Source organism: Podarcis vaucheri (assembly GCF_965113315.1).
Source record: "Podarcis vaucheri genome assembly, chromosome: 2".
Classification (NCBI taxonomy): domain Eukaryota; kingdom Metazoa; phylum Chordata; class Lepidosauria; order Squamata; family Lacertidae; genus Podarcis; species Podarcis vaucheri.
In genome coordinates, this window is record NC_138760.1 from 47,594,080 (window position 1) to 47,620,122 (window position 26,043).

The 26,043-nt window shown below is 47.3% G+C and overlaps 1 long non-coding RNA gene across 1 annotated transcript; it reads right to left on the reverse strand.

The window, feature by feature from the left end:
* Positions 1-219: 219 nt before the first annotated feature.
* Positions 220-25,476, reverse strand: LOC309527110. Its single transcript, XR_014217105.1, has 3 exons — positions 24,575-25,476; positions 3,474-3,530; positions 220-251 (listed from the first exon to the last, which is right to left on the reverse strand). It is a non-coding gene; the product is annotated as an uncharacterized lncRNA (long non-coding RNA).
* Between the last annotated feature and the right edge of the window lie 567 nt (positions 25,477-26,043).

A 26,043-nucleotide genomic window follows, 5' to 3' on the forward strand; every position in this document is an offset into this window, starting at 1 on the left:
GACATATACATTCTATAAATATTTAAGATCAGATCATTTAAGGTGGCCAACTGGTTGCTGTAATTGCTTTTGTTTCTTCATTGTGGGCAACTGCCAGAAAAGAAAAAGCAAAGTTGTTGGGGTTGGGGTTTTCCCCCAAATGTATTTTACTTTAAAATCACTACTGTGATCTGGGAAGCAAGTCTAATTACCACAACACTTACCGTCCTCATATTCATAGGAGCCACCAACCTTTTTCTTCTGTGGGTCGTCTGTTAGGACACAGAGGAGAACAGCAACTGGTGAGTCTCTATCTATGCCATACAGTCAGTTCCCATTCTTCTCACTTCCTTCCAAAGAAGCAACACTTAAGCCCACCTCCCCCAAATCGGACCTCCCCTTTCCCCACTACGTACTTCCAAAACAACTAATCCATCCATGCAGAGTGGGGAATTAAATATTCTGCAGTCAGAATATATTCTGGCAGGAGCAGCAACTCCAGAACTCTTATTTCTTTCATTTTTTTGAGAATCCAAGCTTTCATGTGTGCCACAGTTTGCAATTTAGTTATTCTTAAGTCTCTTTTTTTCCAGGAAACAATACCGTATTTTTCCATGTACAGTGGTGCCTCGCAAGACGAAATTAATTCGTTCCGCAAGTTTTTTCTTCTTGCGAGTTTTTCGTCTTGCGATGCACAGTTTCCCATAGGAATGCATTGAAAATCAATTAATGCGTTCCTATGGAAACCGCCTTCAGACCAGGTCCGGGGACAGTCTGTCCCCCGACCTCTTCTGAAGGCTGGGGGGGGGGGACAAGGGCTTTTCTTCCCACCCCCAGCATTTTAAAAAACCCCGGGACAGCGGAGGACTTCTCCGCTGTCCGGGGCGATCTTAAAATGCTGGCAGGCGGCATTTTAAAATCGCCCGGGACAGCGGAGGACTTCTCCGCTGTCCGGGGCGATGTAAAAGCCCCTGGGAAGGCAGGCAGGGGGGACAAATACTTTTGCCCCCCGCCCGCCTTCAGAAGAGGTCCTGGACCTCTTCTGAAGGCGGGCGGGGAGCGAAAGTCTTTGCCCCCCCCCGCCTGCCTTCAAAAGCCATCCGGGAAGGCAGGCAGGGGGGAGCAAAGACTTTTGCCCCCCGCCCGCCTTCAGAAGAGGTCCTGGACCTCTTCTGAAGGCGGGCGGGGGGCGAAAGTCTTTGCTCCCCCCCGCCTGCCTTCAAAAGCCGTCCGCGATAGCGGGAAGCTCTTCCCTGCTATCCCGGACTGCTTTTAAAATGCTGGCGGTGGGGAGCAAAGCCTTTCGGCCCCCGCCAGCCTTCCTGGACCTCTTCTGAAGGCCGGAGGGGGGGAAAGGCTTTGCTCCCCACCACCAGCATTTAAAAGAGGTCCCCGGAGATTTCCCTATGGGTTTTCGTCTTGCGAAGCAAGCCCATAGGGAAATTCGTCTTGCGAAGCGCCTCCAAAACAGAAAACCCTTTCGTCTTGCGGGTTTTCCGTCTTGCGAGGCATTCGTCTTGCGGGGCACCATGATTGACTCAACAATCATGTCAAAAAACTGGGGTCGTCCAATACATGGATAGTGGCATGGGGGAGGGAGAAGTGGCACCCCACTGGCAGGAGTGTGGCTTCCTCTGATGCCACAGTGAGTGGGAAATGATCCAGGGAGTGTTTCCTGTCCACAGCTGTGTGGAGGGAGGGGAAGCTCAACAACTCTGGGCCATCTCTCCTCATTTTCTTAAAATTGAGTCCCCAAAAATGGTGTGGGTGGGGGGGTTCCTTATACATAGGGGCGTCCTATAGACAGAAAAATACGGTAATCCCTAACATATCTGGAGGATGAGCCTGTAGCTTCAGGAAAACCTGAGGCAAAAAAAGCTGCTTGGAACGCCAGGGAATTCTCATTCCGAGTTGAGACGGATCTAAAGTCATTTAGGCATGAGAGCCCCTAATACATTTATGAGTTACATTCAACTAACCATTATTCAGAGCAAACCCACTGAAATGAATAGCCATGACTAACTTAGGTCAATTAATTTCAATGGGTCTACTCTAAGTAAAAGTTAGTAAAATACAAACATGTTTTTAAAAGGCAAATTTCTAGCCTTCATGTTTGCACAGTGGTCCTAGGTGACAAATCATTGGCCAACACTGCATTAAGCAAATTTGTGCAACAATATGGAATATTTAAATATATTCGACTAGTACCTAAGCATTTGCTATTTCACTTGTAAGGAAGTTTATCTATAATATAAAGGATATAGGAACACGGAAAGCTGCCTTACATTTATGTATTCATAAAATATTTGTATACTGCTATTTATATTTTTAAAACTATCAAGCTGGTTTACAACCAACTTAGAAATATACAATAAAAAACATTTAAAATTGGAGATCAACTATCACGGATATTTTTTAATTGCCTGCAAAAACTTGACAGCATACTTTTTTCCAGCAGACAATTAAAGATTAAAACAGAAGGTGCCTTTTTATTTCCCTTTGGAGGTGGGTTGTACCTTCGTAGTTTTGGCCTTCCAGGTTGCGATGCTTTATGGTTTACATTTTTTATTTTTGGTTATGATTGCACTTCTTTTGGTTAATAATTCAATAATAATAATAATTTTAAAAACCAGAAGGTGCCTGCGGAACATTCCACATGACTGGGCAGATGGCATTAAAGGTTCATTTTCTTGTTGCTGTCAGATGAGCCTTGTCAACAATGCTCCCGCAGATTATCTCCATGATTAAGCTGGGCTATAGGGTTTAGGCAGTCCGTAAAGTACCCTGGACCTAAGTTGTTCAGGGCTTTGCAAATACAAGAACCTTGAACCTGGCTCTGTAGTAAATGTGCAGCCAGGGCAGGTGTCGGTCATGTGCCCCCAGTCTGGCCATCTCATTCTGCATCAGCAATAGTTTCCAAACCTGGCCCAAGGGCTGCCCCACACAGAGTGCACTGCAGTAATCCAGCCTCGAGGTTATCAGTGCATGCACTGCAATGGCCAGGCTAACCCTGTCCAGGAACAGCCGTGGCTTAGTAAACCGGGTGGTGCTGGTAAAAGGTACTCCTAGCCACAGAGGACACAAGGGCCTCTAGTGACAAGAGATGTATCCAGGGGTGCCCCCAAGATGTGCACTTGCTCCTTCAAGGGGAAGCGACTCCATCCAGAACGAATAACTTGCTTATCTCTGGGACATGGAAATCACCGACCCACAGGATGGATGGATGGATGGATGGATGGATGGAAAGACATTTCTTCAAAATGCAGCCACAGTGCTATGCATAACCCCATGAGCTGACCCGTAGGATGTTCTCCTTGTCTTGGCTATCACCGCTTTGTGGATTGCTTGCTGCACCCAGCCATACAGCAGCTCTTTCTTTTGGTGTCCTCAGCACACGCTGCACTCCTCCACAAACAAACAACATGGCAAAGCGGTGGTTTTAAACTGGCCCTCTATTGCGTCTCTGAAGGCTTTTTAATCCAGAGAGAACTCACCTTCTGCTCCTCCTTGCTGGGCAGCACCTCTAGACTGAATCAGGATTATGAAGAGCCCTGAAAGACAGAGAGTCCCAGTGTCAGACTTACCATTAATTTATACCTTGCTATTGCTCTGGAAGAGCTCAAGGTAACACACATGGTTCTCTTTCCCACCTTTCTTTAGCCACATCACTACTTTGGAAGATAGATGAGGCAGGTCCATGGCTAAGAGGGAATTGGAAGCTGTATCTCCTCAGTCCTAGTCTAATCCTCTTATACCACACTGGCTCTACTCACCTGCATGTCCCAGCCTTCTCAGAACTCATGGGACAGGTCATTTGGTCCCACCAGGAAGTAAAAGCTTCGTGGATCTCACAAACACCTCCATGGATATTTAATGGAGGGCAAGGAGATCAGTGTCTACTAGCCACAATGGCTATATTCTACCTTCACAGTTGGAGGCAGGGTGCCTCTGAAGGCCTGTACAGCAGTTAAAACCCTGTCTAAATCCAAGACATTTATGGATGGATGGATGGATGGATGGATGGAAGGAAGGAAGCAAGCCAGGATCTGTAATATCAGCCAGGACTGTCCATCACTCAGAGATAGGGGGATAACATAAGGGAAAGCACACATTTGTATTTCACCAGGTGACCTCTTTAGGAATTCAGCTCTTCATATTATTACATCAGAATGCAATCCTTGGATCTGGTTCTGTGGCTGACTCTGAATGAATAGTAAGATAATTTCCAGTCATGGTTATTCCAGCCCTTCTTTCCCCTTACTGCACAGCTCTCTTGGAAGCAGTGGTTTCTCAAAGGAGGGCAGCTCCGTCAGGCGAGCCAGATTCAAGTGATGGCTTACACAACTGCTAACAGATTACAGCGACTCCCATCTTGGCAGCTGAGACAGAACAGCCCTCCAGTCAAAGGCCCTCCAGAATAAAAGGCTGAATTGACAACAGATTCAAGGAAAGGAGTTCAGTATTTTTGATTTAATTAAATCGTGTTGCGACCATTTCACTGACTGTCGAGTCATAAATTTATATTTAAAACATTCTATACTGCCTCTCCAGATGTTACTGAACTATAGCTCCCTTCATTCCTGTCCATTGGCTGTGCTGGCTGGAGCTGATGGGTGTTGGAGTGCAACATGCCCCCCATGTAAACAAACAAACAAACAAACCCAATTAGTCCTTTCCTCTATGGCAAGGAAGCAGTTTCTCCCCTACAGATAGTTAAAGAAGCATGGAATTTTAAGGGCATGAGGCATATTCATTTATATTAATAAAGAGAAACAGATGGTTGTGATTTTATTTTATTTTGGTAGATGTCTGCTGCATTTCTTGATTCGCCTTTTAAAAACTTCCTAACATTTACAAACATTGCGCTAAGATGTTGTTTTATTGCCTCGCATGTGTTGTATTTTTATTCATTGTATTGCAATTCAATCAACACGGCATCTGCAAGCACAACAGATTCTCGTTTCATGCGCATCCAGCAACGTTTTTTTCTTCTGCTTAGAACCAATGTGCAAACTGAGGGCCAATTGTTTGTGCAGGGTAATAACCAACACAAGCAAGTGGTTAATTTCCAAGAAGTGGTTTCTGGTCTTCAACCCGCCTGTAAGTTACACTTTGTCACCTAGAAGTCAGCATACAGGGTAGACCAGAGCAGGCTGTGGTTACACAGTGGTATGTGAAATGCTGCCTGCAAGGGCTCCTAGCTATTTTCTTCTCTACTGTTACTTCACAAGTTCTGGCGCTCAGCCCCGGTTCAAACACAAGTCCCGAAAATGTGTCAATAAATAACTTAAGCATATACAATTACAGAAGCTTGCTTAGCCAAGCCTGGGGCTGCAAAAGAGAGTGGCAAAATCCTTCAGCAATATTAGAAGCTTAGTTGATGATGAAAGACAGGCACCTGATGCTTGGTCCTGGAAAGACTCAACAGCATACAGTACTGGCAAGCACAGACCCTTCCCATCTTCTGCAACCCAATACACAGCTTATTATTATTATTAACAGAAGGTGGAAGTCAACTATGGGGTTTTCCCCCAGAGCATATCCACTGAAATTAATGCACATGGCTAGGTCCATTAATTCCAACAGGTCTACTCTGAACAATGCTTAGCTGAATACCACCCAGAGCGTTTGATGCCTGCCATCTTTTCTCTGAGCTCTTTCTGATGCATGGCTGAAACAGAAAATCAAGCTTCTACTTACAGTTAAGAGACCATGATCATCTTCATTTACAACAGGGTGAGGAAGCGTTCTAGATGTTGTTGGATTCCAACTCTCATCAGGCCTGGTCAATGGTTGGGGGTGATGGGAATTGTAGTCCATCAACATTTGGAGGTCCACAGGATCTCCATCCCAGGTTCACATTTGCTTCTTTTCTTCCTTCCTCTAACAATTGTATTCAGCAGCTGAAGATGACTGCTGAAAATTGATTCTAAATGGGCACTTTTTTGAAGCTCTGGGCAGCCTGTGGTAGGTGGACTAATGGTTTGACATGGGGCAAGGCAGTTTCCTGTGTTCCTATTCCCCAATGATAGTGTGCGTTCATTTCTTTCAACTAATTTACTAGGAAGTTAAATTCTTCAGACAGAATTAAAATGGTGGGATTAAAACCAGGAATCATCTGGGTAGATTAACTGATATTACTTCTTGTCTGAAGTACTAGAGGAAAGCTAGCTTTAGTACTTTATAATGTTACTATATTGTCACTAAGTACATATTTTTCCATGTATAAGACCAGGTTTCCCCCCCTAAAAAATAATGTCCAAAATTTGGGGGCATCGTATACACAGTTAGATCTTCCCCCATTTTCTTAAATCAGAGTCCCCCAAAATAGGGGGTGTCTTATACATGGGGGTATCTTATAGACAGAAAAATACAGTATATTTAGGCTGCAAGCCTACATTTGCTTAGTAAGTCCCACTGAACTCAGTGGCACTTCCTTCGGAGTAGCAGAATTTATTCCAAGCATGTATTTTATGCATCTCACATTTGGGTCTTCCAAATTAAAAATGAAATAAATGTTACTGGAGAGTCAGTCAAATCTTTCAGGCACTCATCTGATTCTGATCTTATTTTTTTCAGCCTTCATTATAGATCTCCTCTGCTTTCATTTTTATCAATTCTGATTTATATTCATTATTTTTCTACTTCTTGTACAGTAATTACAATATGTTGTAAGTCCAAGCAACTTCAACTGAAGAGATTAAGCACATGCTTATCTTTCACTCCATCATACCCACATTATGTCTCAAATGTCTTGTCCATCACATTACTTGCACATTCCTTCATTCTATCATCAAGTTTCTGTAACGTATTTTGAAATGAGACCAATAGAATAATCTTATCTTCTTTGTATCTTGCTCTTTCTTCTAGTTCATATCTTCCTCTGTTCCTGTTCTAACTTTTGCCCCCCTTGCCCCTCTTGTTTCCTCCTCTAATCTCTTGCCCCTCTTGTTTCCTTTACAAACTTATCTCTCCTAGGTTTCAGATAACATGTCAAAAATTATTGGTCAGGGTATATCTTTTGACTGAACAGAAATCTCCAGTTCACTTGCCTTGATTGCTATCACACAGTTGTATGCAGACTGCAAAACAGCCATATCTTTCTCCCTCTTATTACTTCCTGGAGAGAAGAAATAAAATTAAAAATACCTCCCATTATGTGTTGTAGAAAGAATTCTTTTGTAAATGTCTCTATGCGGAGAGGTTTAGCTTCATTTTTTCATTTTACAGTTATTTTTCCATAAGCAACAGAAAAAATGAAGGTAGAGAGGGACCCTTTTCTGTGTCAAATATTCCTCTTCAACTCTACCATCGGGACTGACCTCAGAGGTTTGCTGGCTAACACTGGCAATTGTGCTTATCCTGCCAAGGATCAGGCTTACTATGCTCAATAATGGGAGGGGAGAGGGCCAATGCTTTGAGTCAGACCTGAGCTAACAAATAGGTATCACAAGATTCATGTTCCTTGCCTGCCCAGAAGGGTTGTCCTTGGCTGTCTTCAAGGTCAATTGATGGAAATCCTCTCAGTTTCTAGATATGATTAATAATCACACACAGGTTCCACAATCTTCATACTGCAAGATCTATTATACAGAGCAGGATCAATTTCATTAAGGTCAAAGCATTATTGATGCTCAGCAACATACCTGTCCCCAAAGGAATGATTTTTATTTCTGTTTGTCTGTTTACAACAAACAAGCAGTTGGAAGAAGCTGCAACCTTGATCATAAGTGCACGTGCATTAGGATACAGTCGTACCTCGGATCCCAAATGTCCTGGAACCTGGATGTTTTGGCTCCCCAACCCCACAAACCCGGAAGTGACTGTTCCAGTTTGCGAACATTCTTTTGGAACCCGAACATCTGACGGGGCTTCTGAAGCTGCGATTTGGTTTCCAAATATTTTGGAAGTCGAATGGACTTCCAGAACGGATTCAGTTTGACTTCCAAGGTACGACTATACTCACCACTTTCCCTGCAGGCTGGTTTTCCTATCAAAACCACCCCCTCCTAGCTATTTCTTGCCTTGTTAAGGAAAAGTTAGGAGCACCCATCAGCTCTTATATAATCAAGAAAGAAGGGGGAAAGATCTAGAGGGAAAGATGTGTCTGTCCCCCTTTATGCACAAATGTTTGCCTCATGAAAAACATTTATTGTGACCAAGTGCCACATGTAATAAGGTGCTTTGGTCCCTCTAAAGCCCTCCATGTTGGGCATCCCCATCGACACATAAGAAATAGCATTTTATCAGTCCATGCTGACAGGTGACAATGGCTGGCAATGAATTGCATGACTGGAGTGGGAGGTTTTGAATTTGCCTCTCCATCACAGTTGAGTGCATTGGCCCTAGGAAACTGCTGTCCGTAGGACAGAAAGAGCCTGGAACAGGCTTAACAGTAATAATGAGATGCTGATGGGTCATGCACTCACATTCTTTCAACAGCTGTAAACAAACTTGCACACGGAATGAAAAGCCAAAGAGCAGCAAACAATGCTTTCATCAAAATGGCTGCTCTATTCCTTGGGAGTGCTTCCTGCAAAAAGAAAACAAACCAGAGGCAAGAAATCAACAAAGCCAGCACACTAACCTAGCGGCGGAGGAAGCCGCTCGGGCACCTGGGGCGGGGTGCACCACCGGGCCTCCGGAGTCTGCCTGACTTCTCCCACTCAGCCGCCCTACAGCTGGGGGAGGCACTGGGTGGACTGTTTGGCACGGCGAGTGCCGCCCGGCATTTTCTCATCCCCCCCCCCTCAGTGGTGACACCCGGAGCGGCCCACACCTACCACACACCCCTTCCTCCGCCCCTGCGCTAACCTATTTCCTTCTCAACCTTGTCTTTGGCAAGCGTGGCACATCCTCAGGACCTAAATGCTGCCCAGACACTCTGTTCCCTGAGACACGGGTAAGAGAATTGTGCTTTGCAGACCTCTTCTGGGTCACAACCCCTTGCCTCCACCTCAGTCTTCCCAGTCAAGCAGCAAGATGATCTTGGACCATGGGGACCTATTTGAAGCACTTAGTATTCATTAAGGCCGTGACGGAGTCAACATACCAACAAGACAGCATCTCTTTCATTACACTGCACTAGTGCACATCAATGTACGGTAAAAATGTAATACATTTATTCAAGAGAATAAGAGATATTCCACAGGAATGAGGAAGAGAAGGCAGCAAACAAGCTCATTATACATATGTGCATGCAGAGAAAGCAATTTGAAGATGGAGGCAAAACTTGCCTGTCCTAGAAGTACCGTATTTTTCACTCTATAGGATGCACCCAACCATAGGACACACCTTGTTTTAGAGGGAGAGAACAAGAAAAAAAAAATCTCCCCCTCTCTGCTCAGCGCCCCTTCAGCGAAGCGGCAGGAGAAACGGAGCCCCTTCCATTTCTCCTCCCGCTTGGCTGAAGGGGCGCTGCGCAGCTCTCCCTCGCTGCTGAAGCCAGGAGAGTCTTGCTCTCCTGGCTTCAGCAAAAGGAACATGAAGCCTGCGGAACGCAGTGGGAACTCGTGCTGCGCTCCGAAGGCTTCAGACGGCTATCTCTGAAGCCTGGAGAGCGAGAGGGGTTGGTGCACACCGGTCCCTCTCGCTCTCCAGGCTTCAGCGAAAGCAACGTGAAGCCTCCTTAATTTTTGGAGGGGAAAAAGTGCGTCCTATAGAGCGAAAAATACGGTAAGCCTTTGCCAAGGTAAGAAAACTCGTTGGGACTCCTCCCTGTTTGGTGTTGGCCCCTGTTGTAGAACCAGCCACCTATGGACATAGATCACCTCTCACAGCTGTATTTTCCATTATCGTAACCTTTGTTAGAACTCACCTCTCCAAGATCAAATTTCTATGCTCCTCACAAACAACCCTGGGAGTATGGAAAACTACTCCTGCCTTTCCACCCTGCTCATGCAAATATCTAGCATGTACTACTTTCTAAACAAAGCAACACAATCATCGTTCTTGAAAATGGTTAACTAATTAAGAATGTCAAAGGTAAGATAATATGCTGGGCTACCTGAATCAAACTGAACTCTAGGACAAAAGTTTCATACGATGTATGAAATGCAACCTGTCAGAATCAGTATTATTTCATGTAAGAATGCAACAACAACATTCAAAACAGAGTTTTTTAAAGCTAAAAAAAGGAGAAGAAAGTAAAATGATACATGGGGTGGGGGGGTGGGACAGGACATGTTGCACTCCAACACCCATCAGCCCCAGCCAGCGCAGCCAACAGACAGGAATGAAGAGAGCTGTAGTTCAGTAACATCTGGAGAGGCACAGGTCCCCCACCCATGCTATATTCCATAGGTAAAATTGAGCAGTGCACAAAAATAAAAATAAAGATTAGGAATCAAGGGCCCAGGAAAGCTCCCATTTCAAGCATACAGGCATTTTGGCTTCCTCGGTAGCACAACACAACTGCCCCCCCCATTCCAGCTATCTCTTTAGGATCTGAAGGCCTTGCTGAGGGGGAAATGATTCCCCCCGCTGAGGTGCCGTCTGCCTCCTTTGTGCCTAGACCAGCACCCAGCGCCAGGGATGGTCTCCAAGGAACAACAACAAAAATCTCTCTTAGGGCCTAAGAAAAGGAATGTGCATTTCAAAAGTCCGTAAGCTTCATTGAGGCAGTAAGTTTGAAAGGTAAACCTCACTTCCTACAGAAATGGTGGCAGAGAAAGCCTGAGTCACTCATGCTCCCCCCCCTCCCCACTTTTAGGCCTCATGAGAAAGTGTGAGACGCACACAAACACACACAGCCCCACCCAGATACCCAACCTCCTGAAGAAGTAAGGCTTCCCCTTCCAGCTCTTCTGGGAAAATTCTGAAGCAACCCAGAGGTGACAGGAAAGAGAAAGTTCCACCTCCTAGTTCTGCAGAAAGGGAAATGCGGCTAGCCACCTTAGGGAAACAGGGAGGCAATGCCACACACAGGAGCACTACCTACAAAATTACAATCTTGTAATTGTAAATATGTCAAGATTTTAGGGTGTGGAAGAGGAAGAGGTCAGTGGGACTTGATCAAGGGGGCAGCTGGGAAAATGGACTAGGCTGGCCTTCTTTGGAGATTCCACCAGAGTAGTCAGAGGGGAAGGCAACTTGAACCCCCAGCGCCACAGAGTGCCTGGAAGCAGATCTGCTCTGGAAATAGCAACACCATGTCCTTTCCCCCATCAACGAAGACCAAGTCTGTCCCCACAAGAGGTTAAAAATGACTTGCATGTCTCTGTCCCTCCTTGGAAGTCCCCCAAGGCTAGTTTCGTTCAGCTGGGTTTCATTTCTGAACTTTCAGGGAGACTCGCTGTGCTTTCCTCTACAATTCCCCCTCCCTCTATCCCACTGCAAACTGGCAGGAGGGGCAGTGAAATTACGGTATGCTGACAAGCCTCACGCAGCCCAGTCCAGCGCCTTGGGGCCCAATTGTAACACCCTGAAGCTCTTAAGGAGGTCTTTTGCTTCCTCCACATTTCAGCAACAGGTATATAGATAGGTTTGAACTGCCATAATAAATTTAAGGAAAGGGGGAAGAGAAGCACATCACAAGGAAAGCAACACCCCTCGAGGCCACAAAGCAGCTAGCTGACCAGCAAGTCTTGTGCACTGCGCAAGCACAGAGCTCTCTCTACTAGGGCTGGGAGTATCAAAGGTCGTACACTGGTCTTTATGCTAAGTTCTGCAAAAGTGGGAAGTTCACGACTGGCCAGCTTCCTGCACCGCAAGACGTCAAGAGCTATCTAACCAATGCAGTTCCCACAATCTTTTTTTGGCGGGGGCCAATGTGCTTTAAATGTACTCAATATGTGCAAGATGATGCTCTGTAGTACATGTAGGGGAGGGGACCCTAAACTGCAAAAAAGACTCAACGCTTTGTGTGTAAACACCTAGTTTGTCACAAAGAGAGTCACAAGGGTTCTGGGTAGTAAGTGATCTTATCTTCTCGGAAGTTCTCAAAACTGCATGATGCAAGTAATGTCAACAAAGAAAAAGAAAATATCACAGTTGCAGCAGAAGTTGTGACATGATGTGGAGGGCCCTGGGAACTCGGCAAGGAGCTTCCGCACACATTCTTCCGCCCATGTCTGAGAGGAAGGCCCTGCCAATAAGACCCTGGGATTAGTGCGTAGACCTGCATCAACTGAGGTTCTGGTACCAGATGATAACAGAACGGCTGCTGCTGCAATGCAACTTCCAGTTTTACTTTGAGAAGAGGTCGCATTCGAAACACTAGTACAATTCAGTAAGCGTGTTAAGGGTGCTAAAAGTTGCCAGGAGACCCCTCACAGAGCCTACAATTCCCAGCACCCCTAACAAACAACAGTTCCCAGGATTCTTTGAGGGAATGTGTGGATGTGATCAGAGTATTTTTTTTCCGTAAGGCTGTAGAAGAAGAATCAGTATAGTTTTCATTGCTAGGCAACCAAGCTCTCCTTCCTATTGTCAGGGCAAATACAGTGGTACCTCGGGTTAAGTACTTAATTCGTTCTGGAGGTCCATTCTTAACCTGAAACTGTTCTTAACCTGAAGCACCACTTTAGCTAATGGGGCCTCCTGCTGCCGCCGCACGATTTCTGTTCTTATCCTGAAGCAAAGTTCTTAACCTGAAGCACTATTTCTGGGTTAGCGGAGTCTGTAACCTGAAGCGTATGTAACCCGAGGTACCACTGTACAGTGAGCAAGTCAGGAGGGAAAGTCCATAGGTGGGGCATGTAAAGCAACAAAACAGAACAAAAAAGGTAACAGACAAGAGGAGAAGATTTCTAAGCCAGAAGATGAGGGGGAAATCCAGGCTGCTCAGCGGCCAGAGTTGGCCAAGTTCAGTGGGCTGTGAAGAACTGGCACATAGTTCTAAGGATGAGAAAGAATAATGACTCTGGCACTGATGCATGCTTGAAATGCAAAGCTAACTCCGAGCATGAATGATGCTGCTTGTGATAACCAAATGTCCCAGTTTACTGGGGGAAAAATTCAAACGTTGCTGAAGGGCACATCCGTCTCTAGGTTGCGGTCTACAAACTGATGAAGTCCAAGTACTCGATACAAACCAAAAAAGAATCCTACTGGTTTCAAACCTCCCAAGCTGCGCTCAACTGTGCTTCTTTATATAACAGACTTAAAAGTAGCTTAATCTTCCTGCATTGGAGGTCATTGGGCTATAGGACCCTCGGAGCCCCTTTGCAACTATGATTCTGCTCCTGCTCTCTGGAGAATTATGGATGCTGGAGTAGGGTGGGGAGACAGGTGAGTTCTTAGCACCATCAACAGATGACAGATCATGAAGGTTACTGGTGTAAAGCAAACACACACTTGGAATTCAGGGGCTGGAGTGGAGAAGAGTCATGGGGAGAAACACATAGCGGGAGGTTATAGGGATTACTTCATGCCCCTCCAACTTCTCCCTGCCCAGGTACCCCACTCCTAAAGCAGCATATGGGCAACAGAGGCATCATTATACATGTTTGTGTACAACATGTAGCTAAGCTCAAAACTTGCAGGGTAGAGATTCCCTCCTTCTCTGTCCCTGGCCCAGTGTCTACAGCTGTAGCCTTTATCGTAGAGACATTTTCTCCCGTTAGCCAAATAAGCTTGTACCCTAACTGCTCAGCCTCATCATTTCCCTGTTGTCAATTTAAATTTCAGGTGACCTGGGAAATGCCATCCAAGGCAAATCGATGTTACGAAAGCATAGTGGCAACTGTTTAATAGGTCCTATTTGTTCCCACTTGGCATGCTAACCTGTAGTTAGTGCTGGTGCATGTCCTGGATTGCATTTATTTGGCTGGCTAAACACACAGGGATTGTTAACAGGAGCAGCTCACAATATCGCTAGCATACAGCGTATGTATGATATGCACATACAAGACTGGGATTTCCCAGTGCTAACCCAGCACTACATAATGTACCTGAGAAAAGCAGCTGCAGATGTCAGAAAGCCCTAGCGGAAACCACCGGGCCACACATTTCCATAGCATGCAACAGCACAACTGGGGCATTTGATTCTGTTTGATGAACCACAATGCAGCCACTCAAAGATATGGGGGTTGTAGGGAAATTAGAGCCAACAGGCTGCTAGAAGGAAAGCAGGTTTGCCAAGCTGAGCAGAAATAAGCTCTTTTTGAGATGACTCCATTCAGCTCCACAGCAGCTTGAAACTGACTAGCTTACCCCTTTTCAGATCCAACTTGGCTTGGAGCTGCCACATCCCCCCATTTTTTGGCTGGGCTCTGGTGCCTTTAATGGTTGAAGAGCAAGCAGATGAATCTTCATCTACCAAAGCAGCTACAGGATGCAAAGGTTTCAGCCTGGTGAAGACTCACTGCTGGTCTCTTGCCCAAGAACCAACAAAAAAAGTTCTGGAGTCAGCCAACTCAGTCTGTGAAAATGTCTTTTAGATTTTCTTTTAAATTGATTATTTATTTAAAGGGTTCACTGAGTCAAATGCTTGACTCATTGCTATCCCTAGTCTACCCTCTCTATCATTGTCCTGAAAAGTTATTTCCAGGAAAGTTATTTGAGGGGCGTTATTTCTTTGGGGAGATTCAGTGTGAGCTGGGATTACCTTCATTCTTCTTTGCTGGTGGGTAGAATGTGGTGAGAACAAAGCTGATCGATGAACATAAGCAGGGGCGCCGACTTATAAAAAATATTGGGGGGGCCCATACCGGGGTCCTGCCGCTGCTTCGCTCGGGTAGCCGGGAGAACGCAGTTCGAGGTGGCGGTGTTGGGGAGAGACCATCGCTCAGGGCGCCACGAGACTTGGCGGCCGGCGGCCTATCTGGGGGGTTTTGGAGCGTATTTTGGTGGAGCGATTGGGGAGGAGGGGGTTTGTTGGCGGATTCTTCAGCTGGGCCGGAGATCCGCTGCTGGGGGCTCGCTGGGCCGAGTTGTGAGCATGGCCGGGGATGGCCGGGGCTCTCCGGCTAGGGCGCCCGGCTGGCTGGCTGGCGAGGGAGCAGGTGGGGAGGAGGTGGGGTCCAGGTTCAAGCCGCCACCCCCCACCCATGAAACTCACAGGGGCTGCACAAGCACCCCCCCACCCATGAAACTCACAGGGGCTGCCTCCCACCACCCTAAAAAGAATCCTGGGAACCGCAGTTTGTTAGGATTCTGGGAATTGTAGCTCCCGAGAGGGGTAAACTACAGTTCCCAGAATTAATTTCAGGCTAGCCTACACCACAAGCCGGCGGGGGTGGGTGGGGGTTAGAGATACAACAGAGCAGCAAGCGAGGGCTTTTTCTCTTGGGCACCAACGTGGCCAAACAGCAGCAGAAGCAGAAGCAAAACCTTTTCTGGGGCGGGAAAACGCGGTGAGATGAAACAGGCTTGGCTGTGGGCGCGGCGGCGGCTGCCGGCTTAGCTCTGTCTCCCTGCCTGGGCATCTCCCCGTCCTCCGCGCCACTTACTCCTGAGTAGACATGCTTCGGCGGGGCTCTGCGGGAAGCCTCCTCCCTCCTCTGTCTCCAGCTCGGCCCCACTCCCCTCCGGCCTGGATTAAGCAGCCGCTTGCTCCCGCCCCCGGCTGCTCTCCGGCTAAATCTCCGCGGTGCCGAGGGCCCCAAATAAATCCCGGGGAGGGAGGCCGGCCCTGTAATCCAATTCCCGGCAGGGCGCGAGGGGGCCAGGCCTGGGCAGAGGGCTGACTTCCCTGCCGCCCTTGATTCCGCTGCACAGATGAGCCGGGGGCAGCAGCCGGAGCTGCAGGCTCCGAGGAGGAGCCACCTCTCGTGTGCTAGGCGGCGGCGCTCTGCTGGAGGGGCGCCCGAGAACACTATCATGATTCACACCACTCTATAACTAACAATTTTCTTAAATTATTGGGGGGCGGAGCCCCCCCAAACGAATTTTTGAGGGGGCTCGGGCCCCTTCAGGCCCCATGGAGTCAGCGCCTATGAACATAAGAATAGCTTGTTGGACCTGGCCAGTGGCCCACTGAGTTCAGTATCCTGTTCTCAGTGACCGACCAGATGCCTGTGGGAAGCCTACAAGAAGGACCTGAGCAGAGCAGCACTCTCTGTGAATGACATCACACCACAAATGCAGTACAACAGAACTCTTCCCTCCCATGGTTTCCAACAACTGATATTCAGAAGCATACCGCCCACAACAGTGGAGGAAGAACATGGTGGACTGGACAAGTTTGTGGGGTCACCCACATGTAATGTCAAGCCAAAGAAGAATCCTCACTATGTCCTCTGTTCATTCACCAAGATGAGAGGATCCCAGATAGTAATTTGCAGGAAACAATCCGAACCACCTGTTTCATATGAACCTAGGAAACAATATTCTTATTCCTCTCCCAGAGCAGTTTAACAATCAATCCCTTTTCGTGGGGACTCTGGGAATTATATCTCTGGGATGGGAATAGTTAAAGGTGAAGGGTAAAGGGACTATTAGGTCCAGTCGTGGCCGACTCTGGGGTTGCGGCGCTCATCTCGCTTTATTGGCCGAGGGAGCCGGCATACAGCTTCCGGGTCATGTGGCCAGCATGACTAAGCCGTTTCTGGCGAACCAGAGCAGCGCACGGAAACGCCGTTTACCTTCCTGCTGCAGCTACCGATGGTACCTATTTATCTACTTGCACTTTGACGTGCTTTCAAACTGCTAGGTGGGCAGGAGCTGGGACCGAGCAATGGGAACTCACCCCGTAGCGGGGATTCGAACCGCCAACCTTCTGATTGGCAAGTCCTAGGCTCTGTTGTTTAACCCACAGCACCACCCGCGTCCCCCGGGATGGGAATAAGGGCCTCCTAACAGCTCTCAGAACTTTTAACAAACCATATCTCTCAGATTTCACTGTGGAAAGCAACAACTGTTTGTCATAGTACCCTAAATGTATCATGAGAATACACCCTGGTCAAGAACACAATGCATTTACCATTCCATTTTTCATACTGGCATTCCGACCTTGGGGTTGGGGGGAACCCAGCAAAACTTTAAATAGAAAAGGAGAGACTGAAAGCAGCATTTGCACTTTTTTGTTACAAATAAAACTCTCGGTATTTCACCTCTCAGTATTTGTCATGAGAGCAAATCGAAAGGGAAGCAGTGGTGGGCCATGTGAACCCACAGGGAGAATCATAGGGGAGGCAAAGGCCAGAGAAGAGCCTGCTACACATAGTAATACTCCCCTGACAATCAAGAGTTTGGATCTGTGCTAGTTTGAAAGTTAGGGAGTGAGTTGGCTGGCTCTGCTTACATTCTTTGAAAACGTCTTAACAACACCAATTAACATGACAAAACCCATGCTAGTTAGTCATTTGCCAGATCTGCTTGTGCTAAGTGGAAACAAAACAAAACAAAACAAAACCCTTTTTTTAAAGCTGGCATACATAAGCTCTTCATGCACTCTTCATACTCCCACTTCACTTACCACCCCAGCCAGCTGATGAGTTACTTGTGCAAGAATTGCTGCCTGTTTTTCACACTGTGGCTTTTATTACTGAGGAGTAAGTCCCATTAAATACAGGGGGGATTATTTCTCAGTAAACATGTAAACACAGGCATCTTGGAGTATTTAGCAGCAGAATTCATAGACTCCTGTGACTTACACATCCTCATTCATACAGAGCCATGGCTGTAAGGTGAATTGGCTTGGTGATGCGAGAAAAGCTTCCGTTTACAGTGAGAAGGACAGAGGCTTCCTGGTGGGAAAACTGAAAGTTCGATGAGCATCTTAGAAGGAAAACTCCATGCCTAGATCTGCTTATGAGCCCAGGCACACAGTTTCATTCATTGTAAATACACACCACTTGAGAATGAGCCATCAAACTCCAGGAGGAAAGGCAGCGGAGGGTCAGAGTAGCTATGGAATCACTGTGTAACCCACTTGGCAAGGCTGATTCATTTCCTGAGCTGAGTGATGTGAAGAAAAGAGAACTAACAAGCGGTATGTGGAGAAACCCAGATGCTTCTCCACCCACATGGCCTGTTTTTAGCATAATTTACTTCTGGGCAGGAAAAACAAGAACCGCGGTATCCACAAAGCCCCCAAAGAGATACTTCCTTTTGCAAGAGAGCCTGGAAGACATTGTGAGGCCACCTGCATTATAAGGCCCACACTGCATTGCGTTATATATGAATAAACTATGGAAGGCCAAATCTGGCTAGGCTGCTACAATGGCAGGTTGCTGTTTGTTAGTGGCAGATCTGTCATTCTCCCTCTTCCCAGGCCAGCCCACACTTCCTCCCAGTGGAAAACATTCCCTAACAGAATTGCTGCAGATCTACACTAGATACAGAGCTGGCACCATTTATATAAGTAGTCAGATCAGCTCTTGAGTTGATTCACTGAGTTACTTAACACAAAAAGCCAATATCCTGAGAGCAGACATTCACATTCCGCCCTTTCCCCCCGGCCTCCTTGCCCATTACAAACATAAGAAGAGCCCTGCAGGATCAGGCCTATCTAGCCCAGCATCCTGTTCTCACAGTGGCCAGCAAGATACCTGTAGGAAGCCTACAAAGATGGACCAGAGAGGAGCAGCAGCACTCTCCAGGACCGACACTGCACTACAAATGTAGTGATCTGGAAACTACTGAAGCGAAGCTGGCTCGTGAGATTTCATTCAAGCCTCCGTTCAAGAGGGAAATCCCATCCTGAAAGTGAGACATCGAGTCACAACAAAACAAGTCTTTTGCAGCTGATGCCATGGAAATACCCAACAGCCACCCCCTTTCCTTTTTGAATGAGTGGGAGGCCAGGGCTCATTTTCCTATTCAAGATCACAATACATCTCCCCCACATCACATTCTCAGCCATGTGGATGCCGACTAGACTCAGCTGTCCCCCTGGGCCTGCACATGCCATGTGAGCAGGTGTGGCAGACATCAATCCAGGCTCTGGAAATAGCACTGAGTCCCGACGTCAGACCTCTAGCGGGTATTCCCTGCTGTTATAAATTGGCAGCCGGCAGGGAGGCGTTCTGAATTCTTTGCGTTTCAAGCCTGCGACATTTGTGTCCAAAGTATAGCAGCGGTCAGAAAGCAGGGCCTCACATAAAACTGCTTCCCAACTCGTGCGGCTGGCTGTTCTCGCAGGTAGGGACAGAGGAGAAAATCAACTCAAGTTTGCATTTAAAGGCAGACCTACTTAATCTGCACCAAAACAATATGGGAACCCAAAATACAACTATCCTCCAAAATTTGCAGTTCTCAAAATGTTGTAATGTAGTTCGCCAGCCAACCAATGTTTATAAAAATACATGTATTAGGGGGAAATATGCATAAAAATGAATATATTGATGAAAAAACATGGAACAATGCATTGTATCATGGAAAACAGCTTGCAAAAAATATGTAAATTAATCAAAGCCACACACAAAAATGTGTTCGTTAGGAGAAATTCACATTAAGATGTTGGATAATTTTCATGAACATTTTTTCATTTTAAAAAGTCACTGATTGCTGTAGAAATGTGGAGAACTGAATTTAAGATAAAGAGAGAGAAACGGAGAGAACCAAAATTGACAGGTCCTCCCATTCCTACTTCCAAGTTCTCACATCTAGAGCTGTCAGCTTTTCAACACTCTGCTACAGCTGTATCTTAACAGCAGCCTGGTGTGTATGTGAGCAAGAGACGCTTCCTGGCGGCTGCTGATTTGATGTAGGATTCAATGGCACAGCAGACAATTCAGGTTGCGCAATTAAAATGGATTTGCCACTACTGCGCAAGAAATCTGCCTCCCCTCCAACCTCTGCAAACATTGCCACCCTCCTGATTAGCAGCCACACTCTCCGTTGAAAATCAACCAGTTTTTGCTTTCATGTCTAGTAGCAAAAGGAAATGCAGTGTTGTGGTGGTGAAGGGGATGCTATACATTACTTGCCTGACTATGAACAATGCCTGTCATATACATAACCCTATGACTCACCTGTCTGCCACTTTGGGCTATTCAAGAGAGTGGCATGTGGCTTCCCAGAATCAGATGTGCAAAACCAACTCATCAAAGCTCTTGCACAGCATCCCAAGCTGAGACCCCAACACAGTTCTCCTTTGGGGGGCGGGGGGAACAAACATAGACACTTTCCAAAATGAAGCATCTTAAAAATAATCTTATCTTAGGTTGACATCAGATAGTATTGCATTCATTACAAGTTTTACACACACACACACACACACACACACACACACACACATACTCCATGCCTGGATTTTGTTGTAGTAGCCAAGTTAAGCTACACCCTGTGTTGGACAGTCTTAATTCTCAACAGCAACATTTGTTGAGAACAGAATCTGAGATAGATGGAAATGTGTCCCAGTTCGTTACCAAACAGTGTGGTCCAGAAACAGCATCTAGATCTACTTGATACACTGGCCAGGAGAGACATCCTGATTGATGGTCACTCCTATAGAAACCAAGCCACAGTTTGAAAACAGGACTAGACTTCAGACTATAACAAAAGGTGCCCAGGTTTGGAATTTTTGGCCCATGTTTTCTACGGAGTGAAGAAGCCCAGTCATTCCTAAAGCAAGTCTGATGTCACCCACCCCACCCCCTAGATGTCACATAGCTGGCAGGACCAACTAGGGTCAAAGAATGTGAAATTCCAGTAAAGCTTCAACATGAGAAATATCAAAATACTCCTTAAAGTAGAAAATAAATTCTTCCTGGCTTGTGTCATGGGCCCACTCAACTGTGTCCTGACTGATGCCAAGAACATAGACCTAGCCATGGGAAGAGAGTGGTGCCTAGTGGGTCAAACTAGAGGTTAGCATGAGAAACCAGGACTCTTGGCTTCTCTCTCCTCTTCATCTGGTTGCCCATTCTGTGCCTTTGTCGACTCTGATAACTTACCATATTTTTCGCCCTATAGGATGCACTTTTTCCCCTCCAAAAATGAAGGGGAAATCTGGGTGCGTCCTATGGGGCGAATGCAGGCTTTTGTTGAAGCTTGGAGAGCGAGAGGGGTCGGTGCGTACCGACCCCTCTCGCTCTCCAGGCTTCAGGAACACATCCGCAGCCTAGGCAGCCCTGCGGGAGGTCCGGCAGGGATGTCTAGGCTGCGGATAGCAGCCTGTCGCCCGGCGCGAGGAACGCCCTGAAGCAGAGCGCCCCTCGTGCCGGGCAGACATCCGCAGCGTGGGGAGCCCTGCAGGAGTTCCCCGCAGGGCTCCCCACGCTGCGGATAGCAGCCTGCCGCCCGGCGGGCAGGGTGCGCTGAAGCAGAGAGCCCTGCGCGCCGGGCAGACATCAGCCAGCCTCACAAGCTCGGGGGACAGCAGGGAGGTGCAGCGCCATCCCGCTGTTCCTCGACCTGGTTCGGTTTCCCTGACCTGGTTTTGGGGGGGAAATAAAGGGGGGGGAATTTCCTTTATTTCCCCCCAAAAAAACTAGGTGCGTCCTATGGGGCGGAGCATCCTATGGGATGAAAAATAACGTATACAGGACAGAGCAGTGCCCCAGATCTAATGAGATTCCGCTTTTACTTTTTAAGGAAGTGGAAACAGCAGAGGGTGAGGAACACAAAGAAGGCAGCAAGTCTCAAAAGTGGCATACAATAGGAGATTTACATTGCAATCGTATAGATGTCTACTTGGAAGAAAGTCCCACTGAGTTGAGTGAGACTCACTCCTAGGTATGTGTGCATTTGGTTGGACTGCAACAAATAACACATTTTACAGTGCAGGCATGTGTGTCTACTTAAAAGTAAGCCACACTGAGTCTAGTGGGACTGACTCCCCGATGTGTGCATAGGGTTGCTGTAGCCTTTGGCTGTGTACACTCTCCTGTTCACTCTGCATTCTGTGTACTCCCACAGATGGTTTGGGAAGTGGCTTACACACAATGCTAACCATATTCCGTATCTATGCTATGGTTTCCCTCCAGACCAACTTTGGTTCAAATTGAGGAAAAAAATGACCAAGCTGTGTTTTAAGCCAGTAATGTGTATGCAGCCACAAAGAGAGTGAGAGAGCCCAAGGGTGTGTGTTTCATGTTTGTTCCTTAATATTTTCATTTTTAAGCCGTCTGATGCTTATTATGTAGCAATGTGTTTTGTGTTCCTTGTTTTAATTTATGTCTCAACAGATCTGATTGCAAGTGTCTTGTTTCCATACAAGTCTTTCATTTTTATTTAAAAGTACTACCTTTCAGTAAAGATATAGAAAGGGCAGTTAACTGCAAAAAAAAAAAAAAAGGCTTGGTCGAGATCAAAATGCCCTGTACTGTTCTAACAAGTTGTGCTACATTTCTGTTTAAAGTTTGATGGTTTTCAGAACCATTATAATTTGCATTTCTGAGTGGTTACCCTCATTTTTTTGAAATTATGTACGGCTAATTTAAGTACTGTGTATTACGCATTCCAAGGCATTCGTCGTACAGTATTTCATTTGGTATAATACTTCACCTGTGACCAAGTATTATTCATTTAAATCATTAAAAAAAAATGATTGAACTACTAATTATTTCATTATATTTGTATGCGAAGATTTCGCAGTTGCCCCAATAAAGTTTTATAGAAATTAATCTTTCATTGTGCTTCAACAGATTTTCTCACTTGGCATAAACTTACCCTACTGATTGTGCTTTATACGTTCCCAACCACTTTATTAATATTAAACATTAGTGGTTAGTAGTATGAACTAGGTAGCTTGGTTCAAATCTCAGCTACTCACTGGACAGTCTAGACCCAGCTAATGACCAATGGTTAGGGATGGCAGGAGTGGTAGTTCAGCAACAATTGGGGGCACAAAAGGTTCCCCACACCTGGCCAAGGCATACACAAGCTACTCTGTCTTAAGCTCTCAGCCCCCTAAGATGTTTTTCAAGAGCTTTCTTTATATCAGCTAAAGCAGCTGATGGTGGCTTGAGGTTGAGGGGAGGACACCCAGATTGGGGGAGTCAGAAAACCCCCTCATGCATAATGTCACCTCAAGAATGATGTGTTTATCTCGGGGCTTGTACTTCTCCACACAAGGGGGGATTAGTATTGCCCCAAGATTCTTCATAGCATGGAAGAGCTTTACAATACAGTAGTACCTCAGGTTACATACGCTTCAGGTTACAGACTCCGTTAACCCAGAAATATTACCTCGGGTTAAGAACTTTGCTTCAGGATGAGAACAGAAATCGTGCAGCGGCGGTGCAGCAGGAGACCCCATTAGCTAAAGTGGTGCTTCAGGTTAAGAACAGTTTCAGGTTAAGAACAGACCTCCAGAACAAATTAAGTTCTTAACCCGAGGTATCACTGTAACATGTTGGCCTATACTGAGGTTTCCTTCTCACAGCTGCCCAGAACATGTTAGGCACATGGGTGGTGAAAGGCCCAACCCTGCTCCCCCATTCCCAATGCATGGAGTGATCTCATTTGCAAAAGATGGCCCAAGACATTTTGCTGCCTGAGGCGGACAAGTTCAATGCACAAAAATTAATAATGGCACTCCCAGACTGTTGTTTTTGGGTGGGATTCAATTCTTAAACAACAAATCCACTTCTCTTCCCACAAAAAATCCAGACTTTTTGTGATAAGGAAAGCAATGGGAAAACACACCAGGATAGCAATTACTTGATGAAACAAACAGTTCAAATCATATGCTCAATAAACAGCCAAGGTCGCAGAACCTCCACACAAACTTTGTGCAAACAAATCAGGATGCCTGCTCAATAAACAGCTCAGCTGGAAGCAACCCTGGGCTGGCAGCTGATTCTTACTTCCAGGTGGTAATTAGCCAGCAGCATCCACCAACATTCAGGTCTGCAGGCTGGTTTGGGCAGCCCAGGGCAGGCAGGCGGGAGTAGCACCCACATCTCCATCTTCCAATATCTCAGCACCATCCACTGCTTAAAGCTGCCACCGCAGTCTGCCTAATGGTAGGGCCGGCCCGGATTCTATCGCTCCTCACGAGGCAGGGAACCGAGGCCCTTCCCAACCACTGAATCCCCTCCCAAATCAGCGATCCCGCGCTGCTTTCTCTCTTCCACACACACCTGCGGCCGCTCTCCTTCCTGACTGGAAGCTGGGAGAGCGGGGTCGAGGGCTGAGGAGGGGATCAAAAGCAGGGGATCTCGCCTGCGTCCCGCTCAACCCGACGCCTCCCTCGGGCCCCCGAGAAACACGTCTAATGGTGCCCTGTCATAGTAGCGCAGGCTTACAACACCGGGGTTTTGCAACTGTTCCTGGGACAATGTGCGTAAAGTGCTGGGGTGGGGGATGACTCCAAGTCACTTTCCTTATCGGAAAATATCAGTTTTTTAAAAAAGCAACGGTAGCCTGCTTTGCGAAATGAAAGAAATCCTTTGGCTTCTGCTGCTACCGCGGGATTTATATTTCCCAAGTGCCTTGGCGATGCACTTGGGGGGTAAAAGAGAAAAAGGCGGCAACGGCATTTGCAAACCGACGCAGAGTTAGCGCAGCCGAAGAGAGGAGAAGTTTCGGGGAGTTTCCCTTAACACAGCCCCTGCGGAGGCGAAGGGAAGCGAGACCCCAAGGCAGCGAGGACCGAGTCTCGCCTCCCCGCAGCAGCAGCAGCAAGTCCCTGAGAGGTGCAGGTGGAGCCCTAGCAGTTACACAAAACCCCCGGGCACGCGTTCAGAGAGGCGGCCACGAGCCTCGCCGGATCTGAGTGGGGGCCAAGCCACGCAGGGCTCCCCGCCTCCGGGGGACTCACCTAAGGCCAGCGGCCGGAGCCGCGGGGAGAGCGCCATGCTCCTGCTCGACGAGCGCGTAGGGCGGGGAATGCCGGGTGCTGCGAGCGAGGGCTCCGGGCCGGCCAGAATGGAAGCGAGAAGTGAGACGGAGCAGGGCGGGGGGCGGCATCTACTCCCGCCAGGACCCGCCCAGACACGCAGGGGCTGGGCAGAGAGAGGGGCGAGAGGCATCGCCCAGGCTGGGATCCAGCCGAAGCCGCCGCCTCCTCCTCTCGCAAGGCATGGCAGCTGACGGGGCGGGGGTGATTGGGGGAAACGTGTCTGGACCCGGGCCAGGCCTTAGTGCTAGAATAACGTGGTCTCTGCGGTCCGGGACACGGCTCAGCGCTCGCACACGGTGGAGAGAGCAGCCCTGGGCGACGCTCTCGACTCGCCGCAAACTAGCCGTCGCGCAAGGGTCCTCCAGGGCTTCCCTGGAAGGAGGGAGGTTGAAAGTGAGGCGCCCTCGGCTGCGCCTCTCATTTCCATGCTGAAGTATGGCGCGTGGCTGCGTCTTCAGGTATCCTGAGTGGGATTATGGGGCTGAAATGTTTTGTACCTGAAAGAAGAGAGGCCACGGCCTCGTTTTAAAGGAGTGCTAACTAGAAGGGGTTTGACCTTATAATACTGTGCGCAACTGGATTTCCATTTTAGGGTGTGGGAGGCTTGAAAAAAAGATCCTGCCCTGCTTTACACAGCAGCTTGTTTCTCTCCCCTTTTCTCTTGGAGAAACAAAAACCATGTTAAAGACAGGCCTCTGCGTTCCCTAACCAAATGCCATGGGTTCAATCCCTGGCATCTCCAGGTAAGACTGGGACATGGGAATGTCCCTTGTCTGAAATCCTGGAGAGCCAAGAGCCGCTGCTGGTCAGTGTCAGCAGTATTGCACTAGATGGGTGAATGATCTGAATATAAGGCAGCGTCCTGTGTTCCTAGAAGGATCAAGGACTGCTTTGTACAGAGGGAAAAGGTGAGTTTTTCTGGTTGCAAGTATTTGCAGAAACAGATGCGGAATCAGAAGGAGAACTGGCAAGGTGCTTGACCCCCATAAAGCACGAAGGTTAGGGTTCTTTCATGTTGATGGAAATACTTGATCCTTCATCACAAGGGATGCAGAGGTGCTGAACCTCCCCTGCTTCCCGCCATACCTTCCTCAGCTCTGTCACACCCTTCAGGCACTTTTCTTTTCAATAGGAAGCAGACAGTGATCAATACAGTGCAGAAGTCATTTGAATTTTACACACAAGCTACTCTATCTTCAAACACCCAGTTCTACACCTTTCCCTGTCCACTACACATACATGCACGATGCAGGCATACATCTCTAGACAATGTAAAAATGTGGGGGAAACCAGACGGGTGGGAAAATCACCATACAAGGGGTGGGGAAGATGCCTTAAAACTGGGTGGGTTGGTTAAATTCTGGTTGCCTGGCAGCCCACATCAATAG